Source organism: Heptranchias perlo, chromosome 11 (genome assembly GCF_035084215.1).
Source record: "Heptranchias perlo isolate sHepPer1 chromosome 11, sHepPer1.hap1, whole genome shotgun sequence".
Lineage (NCBI taxonomy): Eukaryota > Metazoa > Chordata > Chondrichthyes > Hexanchiformes > Hexanchidae > Heptranchias > Heptranchias perlo.
This window is the reverse complement of record NC_090335.1, coordinates 13,033,286-13,047,257: the sequence shown is the minus strand read 5'-3', so window position 1 is coordinate 13,047,257 and position 13,972 is coordinate 13,033,286.

Sequence of the window (13,972 nt, the reverse complement as noted above, 5' to 3'; positions counted from 1 at the left end):
ACCGGCCACTGCCTGTAACTGCAGGCCGCCGCGGGGAGACAGCACCGCCCGCAGGGCACGGCTTGTAATTGCAGAGAGACAGCACCGCCTGCTGGACACCGCATTTAACTGCAGGGTCTCTCTGACGCTCTTTGCCTCTCTCTCTGACCCTTTCATTCTGTCTCTGGCTCTCTTTCTCCCTCTGGTTCTCTGTCTCCGACAGAGGCAGGCAGGGTCAATATAAAATCACAAAGCAGAGTATGTAAAGGGGAGATTTAATAGAGGTGTTCAAAATCATGAACGATTTTGATAGAGAAAATAAGGAGAAACTGTTTCCAGTGGCAGAAGGGTCAGTAACCAGAGGACACAGATTTAAGGTAATTGGCAAAAGAACCAGAGGTGACATGAGGAAAAAATATTTTACGCAGCGAGTTGTAATGATCTGGAATGCACTGCCTGAAATGGTGGAAGCAGATTCAATAATAGCTTTCAAAAGAGAATTGGATAAATACATGAAGTGGAAAAAATTGCAGGGCAGTGGGGCAAGAACAGGGCAATGAGACTAATTGGATAGCTCTTTCAAAGAGCCGGCACAGGCATGATGGGTTGAATGGCCTCCTTCTATGATTCTATGTCCAACCCATCGGTGAAACCCAGTGGGATTGGTCTCTTCAGAGCCACTGAAGCAGTATTTATAGGGGTGCTCACCTGCAGTTAATTCGAGCACAGGATTGATGTAACATTGTGCTGTTTGGATTGCCAGCAGAGTTTCCAGCTTCCAGATTGCTTCTTTCTCACACTTTTGCATTTGGAGGAGGCCCAACAGCATCAGGAATCCTCATCAGATGAGGAAGATGAAAGGGAAGGTGAGGGAGCACACAGAAGGAGGAGGAGGACCACCTCAACACCTTGCAGCAAGAGATGTGAGGGATCAGCTGATTGCTCATTGATTCCGGTGACCTGCTCACCCTCTGCCCTGAAAACTTACACAAAGCCCCGTTGCATTAACCGTCCTTGTTGCCCCCTTCATCACTCCCTTCATCCTGCATTGAAGAACATTGAAACTATTCAACGAATTTCTAGATCAATGACATACTGACAATGCAGACTCAGAAGCTGCTGTAAAACCTCACTGCAGACAAAAAGGGCCAAATGTGATAAAAGTGATGAATTTAATTCCCAACACAATCATTGTCTTCCATTCATTTCTCACTCAAGTGTCAATCCATGGTGCCTTGCCTATAAGAAGATTTATTAACTACTACTCCTACAAGGTGCTCTCGCAGTGACCTCAGCAGAGCTGGTGGAAGGCGGTTGTCGCTCCTGTTGGGACCCTGGAGATGATCTTGGCCGGTGATCGAGGAGCTCGAGCCTCTGAGGACCCAGCTGCAGACTGCTGCAGCTCAGCTCCTGCCGGGGACGTGCCTGGCCCAGCTGACTTACTGTCATCATGGTGGGTATTTGTTGAGGGGCTGACGAAGGATCAGACATGCTGACATCCTGAGAGAAAGAAACACGACGGCTCCCCATCGCTGCGGCTCATCACTTCCACTGATCTGCAGGACAGCTGAGTGCAGAAGACGAGTGACTCCTTGAAAACCCCTACCTGTTTAATCCACCAATCTATCCAAGATGGACTCCTGTATCACCAAGGTGGAGCCCAGAACCTGCATAGCAGCCGACTGAGCTTTCACCAAAGCTGCAAAGACTGGTAACATCAGCACCTGTCATGAGGGCCCGGCTGTAGTGTCCCTGGAGGTGGCCACACTCTCCAAGGTAGACTGCATGGTGCTGATACCATGAGAGATCACATCACACAGGCAGGAAGTGGACTCCTCCGTACTTTCACCCATGGTGCAGAAACTCCTTGACAGGCCTTCCATTACCTGATATAACTGCTTGTGTGAGGCAAACAGTTTACTTTTCATAGCTGGGCCCCTGATGTCCTCATCCCTGTCCTGTTCAGCTGAGCTGGGAGAGGACCTTGCCCCCTGTTGAGCTGTCTCCAGGGCTGTCCCCGCCACCAGTACCTGCTGCTGCTCACTTGTACTGGGTGTTTCACTATGTGCAGACCTCTTTAGCTCACTGTCTAACTCACATGGAATTCCAGGGTCTGAGCTGGTACCTGGGAGGGGTGGAGCACGTGATGGTGCATCCTCAGGGAGATTGTCCTCCTCTGAGGTATCTTCTCCAGCACGGTCCAGGTACTGAGAAGGACCTAGAGGAAAGAGAAAAGGGACAAGAGTTGGGATGGCACTGAGAGGCTGGACATTTAGCAGGTGGCAGTCTTCAGAATGTAGCTTGAAGTTGTGAAGTTGGCTGAATATTTATTGAGGTGAATGAAGGTTACAAGTAATCTGCGGACATCCTGCTCATACAGGTCGCCAGCCTCGTCTTCCCCGATGCTCATGACTTTGCCGGGCCACTAATCTCTAGGGCCTCTTGCTCCATTTGGGTGAGGGCTATGATGTCAGGCACTCCTCCCCTGGTCTTGCTTCTCTCCCTGGCATTATGTGCTGCAGAAAGAGAGGGCGAGTGTTAATGAGAGGCTGTTGAAAAGGAAAGTGGAGATGTGTAGGGTTTGTGCACATAGTGCGTGTGCTGAGAGCTGGAGAGAAGCACAGTGGAATCAGGATGGGCAGGTGATGAATGGAAAGCCAAGTGTGTGGAATGTGAGGTGAGGAAGGAGTTCTGGGAGGAGCTGCTGGTTGTGCAAGTGCGAGGATGTGAGAAGAGAATGGTGTTAGTGAGCGGCGTGCGGAGAGCAAAGGAAGAGGTGAGTGTGTTTGGAATGAGAAAGAGAGGTGTTGCAGTGTGCCTTTGTGATTGTATGTTAAAGGATGTGATGGAGGGGAGGGACTTGTTGAGAGTGGTGGGGGAGAGGGTGAAAGGAGTGTTGTCAGATGTTGCTGATATGTGGAGAGATGAAGAGCTGTACTCACCCTTGCTGCTCTTGTGAGATCATTGAACCTCTTCCTACACCGACACCAGGTCCTGGGGTGATGCTGCTGGCACTCGCCCTCTCAACCACCTGTGCCCAGACTGCTGAATAATGGCATTCTCTGGGGAACAGCACCTCCCTCCTTGCCCTGACCTCCTCCACGAAGACCTCCAGGGAGACATCAGAACATCTGGAGCAGTCCTTTGACTTATTCTCCTAATAGTCCTCCTTCCAGCATTAAACAGCAAAACATCTCATCAGGGAATGCAACCTCACTTTAAGAGGTGCATTCTCTTACGATTCAAATATGATTGGGTAGGAAGCCCATCAATCATATTATAATGAATTAAAAATCGCCCGGGGCCTCACGTTGGCCGAGTCATGGGGACTTCCCACTCTGTGTCCGAGATTCTTCCTCTTTTTTTCTATGATTTCAAAATCCACCCTCTGTGTCTCCCCTTCCCGCCCTAGTGTCTCTGAGAACCCAACCTTTATCTCTGAGATTCTCCTTGGTCAATACACACCTCCATGGTTTCCTTCTCTGGGTCTTCAAGATTCTTTACTCTCTCAAAGATCCCCCCAACTCTCCAAGATCCACCCACCACCCCCCACCTCCCCCCACCCAAGTCTTCCCGGTCTCCGAGATTTCCCCACCTTCTCCATGTCTGAGACTCCTTCTCTCACTTTCATGTCTTTGTAATCCCTCTTCCCTCAATACCTTTGAAACTCTCTTCATTTCTTCTCCATTTCCAATTCCTGATGTTTCTCTACCTCAGAACCCAACTGCCTTATGTCAGTTTCCGAACTCTCCTCCAATTCCCTGAGTTGGGAATCCTCCCATCCGAGCAGCAAGGAAGTTTTAGGAGCACATCTGAGGACAGATTAGGTGGGCGAATGGAGGTTTGTACAGGGAATGAGTAACTGGGAGAAAGGACTGGCCAATTGTGCGATCGGAAAATTACCAAGAATTGTCAGCTTAAGAGCAGCTGATGATTTTTAGCCCATAAAGTTTCAACTTTCAACTTTCAAAGTTGGATTAATACTTGAAGGGAAAAAAAATTGCAGGGCTGTAGGGAAAGAGCAGGGGAGTGGGAGAGGGCTTTAGATTCCTGGGACACTGGGACCTGTTCTGGGGGAGGTGGGACCTGTACAAGCAGGACGGGTTGCACCTCAACAGGGCCGGGACCAATATCCTTGCGGGGAGGTTTGCTAGTGCTGTTGGGGAGGATTTAAACTAACTTGGCTGGGGGATGGGAACCTGAGAGGAGATTCAGAAGGGAGAGTAACAAAGCTGGAAGTGGAAGGCAGAAAAGTAGTAAGTGAAATTGGAAGCAGCAGAAACAAAGGCCAACAGCAAATAAGGTCAAAATAGGAAAAAATGTTAAAAAGGCAAAATTAAAGGCACTTTATCTGAATGCACGCAGAATTTGCAACAAGGTAGATGAATTGATGGCACAAATAGAAGTAAATGGGTATGATCTAATTGCCATTACGGAGACTGCAGGGTGACCAAGGCTGGAAACTGAATAATCAAGGACATTCGACATTTAGGAAGGATAGGCAAAAAGGAAAAGGAGGTGGGGTAGCGCTGTTAATAAAGGATGAGATGAGTACAATAGTGAGAAAGGATCTTGGCTCAAAAGATCAAGCTGTAGAATCAATTTGGGTGGAACTAAGAAACAGCAAGGGGCAGAAAACATTGGTGGGAGTTGTTTATTGGCCACCAAACAGTAGTGGAAATGTAGGGCATGGTATAAAGTGGGAAATTAGAAGTGGATGTAACAAGGGTAATACAATAATCATGGGGGACTTCAATCTACATATAGATTGGGCAAACCAAATTAGCACTAATACTGTGGAGGACGAATTCCTGGAATGTATACAAGATGGCTTTCTAGATTAGTATGTTGAGGAACCAACTAGGGAACAGGTTATTTTAGATCTAGTATTGTGCAATGAGAAAGGGTTAATTAATAATTTTGTTGTAAAGGAGCCCTTAGGGAAGAGTGACCATAATATGATAGAATTCTTCATTAAGTTTGAAAATGATGTACTTCAATCCAAAACTAGGGCCTTAAATCTAAACAAAGGAAACTACGAAGGTGTGAGGCGCAAGTTGACTGGTTGATTGGGGAACTACATTAAAAGGTATGACAGTAGACAGGCAATGGCTAGCATTTAAAGAATTGATACATAATTTACAACAAATGGATATTCCTTTAAGGCACAAAAATCCAACAGGAGAAGTGGTCCAACCGTGGCTAAGAAGAGAAATTAAAGATAGTATTAAATCAAAGGAAGAAGCAGAGAAAGTTGCCAGAAAAAGCAGTAAGCCTGAGGATTGGGAGCATTTTGGAATTCAGCAAAGGAGGACCAAGAAATTGATAAAGAAAGGGAAAATAGAATATAAGAGTAAACTACCGAGAAAGATAAAAACGGACTGTAAAAGCTTCTATAGGTGTAAAAAGGAAAAGACTGGCGAAGGCAAATGTGGGTCCCTTACAGACAGAGACAGAAGAATTTATAATGGGGAATAAAAAAATGGCAGAGGAATTAAACAAATACTTTGTGTCTGTCTTCACGGAAGGAGACACAAAAAACCTCCCAGAAATACTAGAGAACCAAGGGTCTGGCGAGAATGAGGAAATGAAGGAAATTAGTATTAGTAAAAAAATAGTACTATAGAAATTAATGGGACTGAAAATCAATAAATCCCAAGGACCTGATGATCTACATCCCAGGGTTTTGAAAGAGGTTGCTATAGAGATAGTGGATGCATTGGTTGTCATCTTCCAAAATTCTATAGATTCTGGAATGGTTCCTGCAGATTGGAGGGTGGCAAATGTAACCCCACTATTTAAGAAAGGAGGGAGAGAGAAAACAGGGAATTACAGACCTGTTAGCCTGACATCAGTAGTAGGGAAAATGCTAGAATCTATTATGTAGGATGTGATAACAGGACACTTAGAAAATAATAATAGGATTTGGCAGAGTCAACATGGATTTATGAAAGGGAAGTCATATTTGACAAATCTATTGGAGTTCTTTGAGGATGTAACTAGTAGAATAGATAAGGGGGAACCAGTGGATGTAGTGTATTTGGATTTTCAGAAGGCTTTTGATAAGGTCCCACACAGGAGGTTGATGAACAAAGTTAAGAGCACATGGAATTGGGGGTAATATACTGCATGGATTGAGAATTGGTTAACAGACAGAAAACAGAGAGTAGGAATAAACGGGTCTTTTTCAGGTTGGCAGACTGTGACTAGTGGGGTACCGCAGGGATCAGTGCTTGGGCCTCAGCTATTCACAATATATATCAATGATTTGGATGAGGGGCCAAATGTAATATTTCCGAGTTTGCTGATGACACAAAACTAGGTGGGAATGTGAGTTGTGAGGAGGATGCAAAGAGACTTCAAGGGGATATAGACAGGCCAAGAGAGTGGGCAAGAACATGGCAGATGGACTATAATGTGGAAAAATGTGAAGTTATCCACTTTGGTAGGAAAAACAGAAATGCAGAGTATTTTTTAAATGGTGAGAGATTGGGAAATGTTGATGTTCAAAGGGACCTGTGTGTCCTTGTACATGAGTCACTGAAAGCTAACATGTAGGTGCAGCAAGCAATTAGGAAGACAAATGGTATGTTGGCCTTTATTACAAGAGGATTTGAGTACAGGAATGAAGATGTCTTACTGCAATTATATAGGGCCTTGGTGAGACCGCACCTGGAGTATTGTGTACAATTTTGGTTTCCTTATCTAAGAAAGGATATACTTGCCATGGAGGGAGTGCAATGAAGATTCACCAGACTGATTCCTGAGATGGCAGGATTGTCGTATGAGGAGAGATTGAGTAGACTATGCCTGTATTCTCTCGAGTTTAGAAGAATGAGAGGTGATCTCATTGAAACATACAAAATTCTTACAGGGCTCGACAGGGTAGATGCAGGGAGGACGTTTCCCCTGGCTGGGGAGTCTAGAACCAGGGGTCACAGTCTCAGAATAAGGGGTAGGCCATTTAGGACTGAGATGAGGGGAAATTTCTTCACTCAGAGGATGGTGAATCTTTGGAATTCTGTACCCCAGAGGGCTGCGGAGACTCAGTCATTGAGTACATTCAAAACGGAGATCGATAGATTTCTATATATTAAAGGCATCAAGGGATATGGGGATAGTGCAGGAAAATGGCATTGAGGTCGAAGATCAGCCATGATCTTGTTGAATGGCAGAGCAGGCTCGAGGGGCCGAGGGGCCGGATGGCCTACTCCTGCTCCTATTTCTTAGGTTCTTATGACTAATTGGATAGCTCTACCAAAGAACCAGCACAGGCATGATGGGCCGAATGGCCTCCTTCTGTGCTGTATCGTTCTATGATTCTAAATGACACAAAAGGTTAGCTTAGTGAAGATATTTGCCTATGACAGAGATTACTTCGTATGAGCAATAGTATTATGAACATTTGGACCCCTCGTTCTCTAAATTCTAATGTTCTTGGTTTGCTCACATGCTGCACAAATGCACAAGGACTGAAAGCTAATAATAGATAGAAGAGCATCAATACAAACCTGTAATCTAACCTTGGGGTTCAGGTGACATTCTTAAACCATTATAAGCCTCGCTCTGATGCTTTATGGTACAACTGTCAGATCACAAACTTATACCAGTAGATTTTACAAATTTGCACTCCAGGAAGAGGTGGGGGGGGTAATTTTGATGGGGTGATAGTGCAAAATGGAGATATTGGATATGCTGCCCGTTATACATCTCTCCTAATTCTCATTTCTATTGCCAAATCAGAGAGATGTATAACGGGCGGCTGAATCAATGTCGCCCGTTTTACACTATCGCCCAAAGTCACAATTACCCTCCCTCCCACTGTACCCCCCGCCCCCCCCCACCCCACTGGTGTGGAACTCCGAGTGCCAGCGCAGCAAATCGGGAATTCGACCCGGGGAGGGGTCCATAAGACAGCCCACAAAAAATTCCTGCCTGAATTCCCAACCGTGTTCCCGGCACATATAATCTGTCATCGCTGAGAATTCACTGAAATCAACCCTGTAATCTCTCCTAGTTATGTATACTCCACATATAATAGGATTCTTGAGTAGAGACATGTGAGGAGTTGGAAGTGGAGAGGGAAGGAAGGGGATTTTGAAGGTATGGACAGGAGAGGATTCCAACTATTAGAATAATTAACCCTTTCCGCACTGTGGTAAAATTTCCTCACAAACCAAAATGGGAAATTTAAACGTCTGGCTAAGGAACAGTTAGCAGTTACTTATTTCAGTCACGGAGCATTCTAGTTATTTATGGTGCCAATTTCAGTAGCTAGTTAAAGGGGGAGTATCGTTGTGAAAGAGTGTTTGACAAGCAAGTTTCGTTTGGGAAGGAAGAGGCAATTGTAGGTCAAGAGAGGGATAAAATAATTAGTACAAAAGCTAGGAATCAGATGATGAAGCCTACAGTGAATGAACAGCATACAAGCCAGAAAATGGATCTTACTGTTATTGTGGGGAATTCTTGGAACTGTTAGCCGAGTATATGGCTGCACAAAGAAAGGGCAAAGCAAGACACGAGCAGCAGTGGAGCGGGACAGAATGCAAATCCAAAGAGTTTGTTATATTTCTTTGTTCTTGGGTCGTGGGTGAAACTGGCCATTCCCTATTTGTCCTCAGGGCATTAAGAGTCAACCACATAATGTGGGATTGGAGTCACATGTAGACAAGACCTGGGGCGGGGGGTGGGGGTGCCCTTGCCTGAAGAACATTAATGAGCCAGTTGGGTTTTTATGACATTCCAGCAGCTTTCATGATCATTTTGTTTTCTGATGCAAATCCAGAAATGTATTAAATTCAATTTCATAACTGTGCCTTGGTGGGATTTGAACTCATGACTTACTAGGGTTGTTTAGTCCAGTACCAGACCCACTAGACTACCATACCTGCCAATAATGTTTCTGGCTCGTTTGTGCAGCCCAGGTGATGCCTGAATTGTTTGCGCATTGCTCCCTTCCCCAAAATGCTCCTATCTACAGTCCACCACCCCGTGCTGTCCACAACTTTCATCCAAAAGGAAAGAAGAAAATGACAGAGAAAGAAGCAAAAGGGAGATTTAGGGAGAGAAATTGTAAACAATTTTACAACACCAAGTTATAGTCCAGCAATTTTATTTTCAATTCACAAGCTTTCGGAGGCTTCCTCCTTCCTCAGGTGAGGAAGGAGGAAGCCTCCGAAAGCTTGTGAATTGAAAATAAAATTGCTGGACTATAACTTGGTGTTGTAAAATTGTTTACAATTGTCAACCCCAGTCCATCACCGGCATCTCCACATTAGGGAGAGAAAGGCAGAAGAGAAGAAAAAGAGAGAGAGAGAGAAACAGCAACATGAAGACAGCAGAGACAGGTATGAAAGGCACTATTCTCCGACTCATTGTGTGAAGCGCTGTGGGCTATCAGCTGGTATACTATTAAAAATGATGAGCAGCTGCAACACCCTGAAGGTATTGTGCCTGTAGGCGGTGCTGTCAGAGTCACATTGTGTGACCCATTAACTACAATGGTCCTTCCTAATGTTACGTAACAGCCCCACCGTAATCACTCTGAACTCTCCCATCATCACAATTGAGAGCTTATGCATTGAGGAACCCAATATATTGTCAACTGAATGGATGTTGTTTCTTTTTCTCTCATTACTTTAGCATAATTTTATGAGGTGAAGCAGCCCTAATTCTTTTGTCTTGATTCTTTTGTTCTTCCCGATCTCCTGATGTTACTCCCGTAGCTATTGATAGCTGGATACGTAAATCCTCACCGATGAAAATCTCACATTCCATTCTTCTCCTTGAAGCAAAGCCCATTGGTATAAAGCAGAGAAACCACCGCCCCCCCTCCAATATCGTGCGTCAGAACTGTGCTGTGCAAATGGGCATTGCCTACTGTCCCCCATTTGGAGAGCAAAGTGGCCCCGTCTACCCCCACTGAAAGAAAAATGCCACCTTTTTAGAGGGAAGCCTAATCCCCTCCCCAACCTGAGAGGAAAATCCATGTCCAGGGAAAGGAATGGGAGTGACATTCCCTTCAGGGGAAAATCTTGGCCCTGTGGGAGATTGGAGGGAGAGGGGGCTCATTGTAATTCCCCCTCCCCCACAGCTGAAACTCCAGGCTTGGTGGAGAGGTGCTCCCACCCACTTCTCACTGAGAGAGTTTGTTGGTCTCCACTTCCTACTGAGAAAGTTTTCCTGCTTTTGCAGCTTCCATAGTATGATCAGACTAGGGCCCGGTAACCTCCGATCGACACATCCTGGCAGCAGATGACAAATAGGTGACTTGTTTGTATTTTATCCCAACTGTCATCAGTCAAAGCATTTTCTAAATCTTTCAATCACATTACTTTGACACCTTTCACTCCCTTAATCAGATTAATCACTTGCGAAGACTAACTCTTGGTTAAAAATGCTTTATTTCATTTTACTCACAATAGAGTTTACAGGGGACAGTTAGGGTTTAATCTCTTCAAATTAGTCTGGATAACACAACTTTTTATTTGGAGGTGATCAATCATGTCAAACCCTGTACACCTAAAGTCAGGTCAAGGACAGGACTTTCTGAGGTGAGGCGTTTAATTAACACAACGAATGGATGAAACAGTAACCTGGTCATTGGAACACTTTTGTATTTACAAGTGCAAAGGTTGAAGGAATCCACAATATTGACCATTTGTATTCCAGCACCATCCCCTTCCTCCCATCCCCCCACCCACCCACCAACCTCTCACACAGTAATTATTTCAGGGAATTTGGAGGGTTGCACCTCTTGGTACAATGCAGATTGTATACGGTAATGGAGAATCATTCACTGCCAAAATAAAGGGCAGTTTAAAGAGTGATCTCTAGAACCCTGGAGGAGCACCAGACATTTCCACAGAGCATTGCTAAATCCGAATGTAAATGACCCTACAGCCTGGGTCTGAAAGGGAAAGAGGTTATCCATTATTTTGTCAGATTCCCAGATCTCAAAGAAGGTTCGCATTTGGCCCAAGGCAGTAATTTCGTGCAGAATATTACACCTTAGTGAGAATTAACAATACGAAGCATTTGCCTTTAAATCAGCGCAGCCTTGGTGTTTACTGCATGGACCAAATTTACACGTGTGTTCCCGCGGATTCTTGCCATAATTCTGGGTGGGAGTCCAGCAGAGCAGCCAGGAACTCCGCTGGACCCGAATACGCTGGATCCTGACCTTAAACAGGAGGTTCCAGTTCTTCACCCTCTCCAAACAAGGCCGCTGACAGGGAGGGGGACGGGCCAGGGGTGCGGACTTCCTATGTTAGCAGTTCCTGCTCCCCCAGCCCTATGTTTGGATGCCAGTAAACTGAGTTAGATAAGCCCTGCTTAGGGGATGTGGGGCAGGGGGTGGGGAGAGGGAACCAGAGTCTGGGGGTCCCTGGACAATACTCCCCTTGATTGCGGCCTGGCACAGAATTTGTGGCAGCATGAGGCTGGCAGGGACACCAGATACACCCATAGTGGTATGGGCATTCACCGGCCCCATGTACATTTGATGCCCTCCCACTGACCCCACAAAATCAGGCAGGGTCAGCGCTAAATGGTTTTTTTTATTAGTGGCATCATCTGGAGAGCCTTAACGCACCTGTAGTGCAGGGGGTCTTGCTGTGGTTTCAGGGTGAATATCAGCAGATTATAGGATCACCAGTAGTTACCAGTAGGATATCCGGGCATTATAACTATTACTATTAGTTACATATAGACTATCAGTGAGTTACGTATTTCTGTTGGTTATGAGGGGAATCTGAGTGTTACCAGTATTACTATTAGTTATTGGTGCAATTTCAGTGAGTTACCATCAGTTACTGGTGAAATCAAAGTTCATCCGACCTCTGGTTTCCTCTCTAGGATTCGTCTCCCCATCTACAGTTTCCCCTCTTCCCCGCCCTCAGTTTCCCCTCTTCCCTCCCCTGGGTTTCCCCTCTTCCCTGCCACCCGGTTTCTCCTCTTCCCTGCCCTCGGTTTCTCCTCTTCCATCCCCTCGGTTTCTCCTCTTCCATCCCCTCGGTTTCCCCTCTTCCCTCCCCTCGGTTTCTCCTCATCCCTGCCCTCAGTTTCCCCTCTTCCCTCCCCTCAGTTTCTCCTCTTCCCTGCCCTCGGTTTCCCCTCTTCCCTCTCCTCAGTTTCTCCTCTTCCCTGCCCTCGGTTTCTCCTCTTCCATCCCCTCGGTTTCTCCTCTTCCATCCCCTCGGTTTCCCCTCTTCCCTCCCCTCGGTTTCTCCTCATCCCTGCCCTCAGTTTCCCCTCTTCCCTCCCCTCGGTTTCTCCTCATCCCTCCCCTCGGTTTCTCCTCTTCCCTGCCCTCGGTTTCTCCTCTTCCCTCCCCTCGGTTTCTCCTCTTCCATCCCCTCGGTTTCTCCTCTTCCATCCCCTCAGTTTCCCCTCTTCCCTGCCCTCGGTTTCTCCTCTTCCCTGCCCTCGGTTTCCCCTCTTCCCTCTCCTCAGTTTCTCCTCTTCCCTGCCCTCAGTTTACCCTCTTCCCTCCCCTCGGTTTCTACTCTTCCCTGCCCTCAGTTTCCCCTCTTCCCTCCCCTCAGTTTCCCCTCTTCCCTGCCCACGGTTTCTCCTCTTCCCTCCCCTCAGTTTCCCCTCTTCTGCTCACAGGTGGGCTCCTGGTTCTCACATGAGAGCTGCTGGCACAAAACCACAAGCAAAAATTCTCGACTACAGGGGACCCGACATTCATAGGATAAATGCAATAACATTTACAACGAACACCTCGCTAAGGCCATCCCCACGCCTCCACTACTCGCCTTCAAACAGCCACCCAACCTCAAACAGACTATCGTTCGCAGCAAATTACCCAGCTTTCAGGAGAACAGCATCCACGACACCACACAACCCTGCCACGGCAGCCTCTGCAAGACATGCCAGATCATCGACACAGATACCACCATCACACGAGAGGACACCACCCACCAGGTACATGGTTTATACTCCTGTGACTCGGCCAACGTTGTCTACCTCATACGTTGCAGGAAAGGATGCCCCGGAGCATGGTACATTGGCGAGACCATGCAGACACTGCGACAACGGATGAACGGACACCGCGCAACAATCGCCAGACAGGAGGGTTCCCTCCCAGTCGGGGAACACTTTAGCAGTCAAGGACATTCAGCCACCAATCTTCGGGTAAGCATACTCCAAGGCGGCCTTCGAGACACACGACAACGCAAAATCGTCGAGCAGAAATTGATAGCCAAGTTCCGTACCCATGAGGACGGCCTCAACCGGGATCTTGGGTTCATGTCACGCTACACGTAACCCCACCAGCGAATAAAAGTTATCTTTTTAATACAACTGGACATTCTCTCTCTCTCTGCCTTTCGGGTCTCTTTCTCTCTCTGGCTTTGTAATCTGACCCATTGTGTATTCAGTATACTGGGATGTAATGTTTTCCGTGGCTAACCTGTCTGAACACCAACGACACCTTTGATTGCTGTGATCGTCTCCCAGGCTAATATATGCTATGAGATCTTAGAACCCTTCACTCACTCACCTGACGAAGGAGGTAAGCTCCGAAAGCTTGTGATTTTCAAATAAAACTGTTGGACTATAACCTGGTGTTGTAAGATTCCTTACATTTGTCCACCCCAGTCCATCACCGGCATCTCCACATCATGACTAACAGACCAAGACAGGGGAGAGGCTGAATTATACTGAGCCTTGGCTTCCTGCCCAAATCTGTGTGCCTGTTCTCCAGATTGGAACAGGATCTTCTCCATTGCAAGGTGAAATTTAAATAAGATTGCTCTCTCTCAACATTGATTATCTAGTCATACACCTCACTGCTGTTTGCAGGACCTTGCAGTGCACAAATTGGCTGTCTCATTTGCCTCGGTAGCAACAGTGACTACATTTCAGATGAGTCATGTGTTGGCTGTGAAGTGCTTTGGGATGACCTGAGAATTTGAAATGAAAATTCTATCTTCTTCCATTGGCTGAAGTGGAAGGATGCAGTGCCCGATCAAAGTATTCAAATCTC